Here is a 2,758-nt window from a genome sequence, read left to right on the forward strand (position 1 = left end):
CCAAGCACGGTATTCCTCTCCAAGAACTACTCTTCCTCAACACTACTGCTCTTCAAAGGCGTCAATTCTTCTTCTGTAATTCTCATTTATTGTCTAACTCTCAGATGCACAGGAAGTGATTTCTCTGTGTGTGTGTGTGTGTGTGTGTGTGTGTGTGTGTGTGTGTGTATACTGTCAAATCAGATCTGACCGGTACAGGAGGAGATTGCCCCTCCTTCTCCAACAGAGCATCTGGTGGATTCAAACCGCATATCTCTGGGATTGCAGTGCAGCTTCCTGCCACTAGGCCACCAAGGAAGTGATTTGTGTATCATATTTGGTGGAGAAAAAGAGAAGACTGTACTTCTTTCCATAATCTAGGCATTATTCCCCCTCTTGTTATGTCCTTCCACTGCCACCACCCCAGTTATACGTAAGTAGACAGTAAACCGGAGTAAAAACCCCACTGTTGACAGGATAGAGTTCAGAGGAGGGCAAAGAATTGCCACAAGAGAAGGCTAGTCGATAGGTAAAAGGATCTGTCCTGTAAATTGACAACTACATGTAATGAATGCCTGATAATGGAACATAACAGCAGGAACGTGATGGCCTATTCTGCTGTGTTGCTGCACGTAGCACCGAGCTGACTGTGACCCTTGGTGACCACGTGTGATTAAGTGGAACTACCTCATAGTATCCTGGGCTGTAATCTTTATGGGAGCAGATTTTCTGGTCTATTTCCTACGGAGGCTCCAGGTGAGATGAACTCCCAATCTTTTGTTTAGCAGCCACGAGTATAAACATTGGGTCATGAGGGCTCTTAAGACTCTTGATAGAAAATTTTCTTCTAAAAATAAGCCCTTATATATATTTCATTTGATTTTGATTTGCTGGAAGGAGGACAAATCTGTTGGATCTTACAAGCCATTTCCTGTTGATTGGCCATGCTACTGGAATTATCACTGGATATCCATTCATTGCTCTATAATCTAGACTCAGGAAGAGGATAAACCTATTGATTACTGATGTCTACCTTGGCTGCAGAAAGCACATAGACGTCACACATTTGTCAACATCACACTTGAAGTTCACGGTAACTTAAGGGTAAAAAAAAATTTCCCAATGTGGTAGTTACAGAACATGTTGTTATGTGCCATTGAGTCACCCACGACTCATAGCAACCCTATGTCCAACAGCTCTGATCCCTGCCCTATCCTGAACCAGTCTCTCTGCCTCTGACACACTTAATCTCACTGTTCCAGTTACCACGTTAATCTATCTCATCTGGGGTCTTCCTCTCTTGCACTGTCCCTCCCCCTTTCCAAGCATGATTTATTCTAGCTATATGTGGCTTTCTGTCAAGGAGTTGTGTGACCAGCTCAAAAGGCTGGAGGTTTGAATCCACCAACTGCTCCACAGGGGAAAGAAGAGCAATCTCTTTCCACACCATTGGCAGCCTCTGAAAACCCTCTGGAGGGTCTGCTGTGGGTCAGTATGAATCGATGACGTGCAAAACCAACTCAAAAGAAACCCATCATTTTGATGATATTTAAAAGCCAACATGTTTGGTGAGTGGATTCTTGAAAATGTCATAGACAAGTTTATCATCAGCTACAAATTCCATCATTTTTAGGCTAATTCCATCATTATAGACTTGGCAAGCAACGCTGGTGGTGTAGAAGATGAAGCATTGGGCTACTAACTGAAAGAGTAGCAGATTGTCCAAGGGAGAAAGATAAGGCAGGGTTGTGTTAAGATTCATAGCTTTACGTGTGGTCACACGAGTTCGCCAGTTAGGAAGCATGGCGGCTCCAACATTCACGGCGAATTTGTACTCCTTATTATTCCACAGGACCTTCACCTTCACCCTCACCATCGCCATGGCAACCTGTTCTTCAAGCAGGTGTTCAATCAAGGTGTGGATATGATCTACGAGCACATCAATGAAGGGAAGCTGTGGAAACACATCAAGTACAAGTACCGGAACCAAGAGTAGTTCCTCAGGAGCCTCCGTCCAGGCAAGAAGGACCAGGTCCATCCACTGGCTCTTTGTCCAAAGAGCTTAAAGACGATGCTTCAGTTATTCTTCATGGACCACCTTTACCTGCCAGCAAGAACTTGCTTCCCTAACGGACTCTAATTTCTGCTGGTTTTGACATATGTCTAGTCAGAATCATCAACAAATAAATGTCAATTGTCCATGGGGAAAACAAAAAAAGATTCATAGCTTTAAAAACTATGAGTAGACATTTTCTAAAGAGCAGAAGATTTGGTTCCTTTTGTGGTTTATAAGCTTGAAAGATGTCACATTTTTACCAGCTTTGCATGATGACATAGCATAGAGTGAAGAATTCAGACTTTGCCAGATTGATATTCTACTTTTAGCCGTGTTGTTACGTGTGCCATTGACTCAGAACTAACCCATGGTTGTTTCTCTGGTGGTTTTTCAGAGGCAGTAAATCACACAGGAAAAGATTCTTCATCCTTTTTCTGCAGAGCAGCTGGTGGATTCGAACCATATACCTTTGGGATTGCAGTGCAGCTTCCTACCACTAGGCCACCAGAATGTGCAAGGTCTTTTAAAAAACTGTTTTGCCTTAAAATTTACTAGTTTTATCAATTAAATGTTGGGTTCCCAGAACATTAGCTGCTGTAGTTATAAGACAGAAGCCACGTTTGTGCTTCCCATGTAGTGCTAGAAGGCAGCTCTGATGCCACAGTCTGTAAGGAGCTGCACTGCCAACCCCAAGGTCATGCCTCTCTGGGGATTCAAACCTGA

General features: G+C 43.3%; 1 pseudogene; it reads left to right on the forward strand.

Annotated features, from left to right (window-relative positions):
* The first annotated feature begins 1,781 nt into the window (after positions 1–1,781).
* LOC102864101 lies at positions 1,782–1,975 on the forward strand (annotated as a pseudogene).
* The last annotated feature ends 783 nt before the right edge of the window (positions 1,976–2,758 follow it).

This window comes from Elephantulus edwardii, unplaced genomic scaffold, assembly GCF_000299155.1.
Source record: "Elephantulus edwardii isolate Elephantulus edwardi_28Jun2011 unplaced genomic scaffold, EleEdw1.0 scaffold00162, whole genome shotgun sequence".
Classification (NCBI taxonomy): Eukaryota; Metazoa; Chordata; class Mammalia; order Macroscelidea; family Macroscelididae; genus Elephantulus; species Elephantulus edwardii.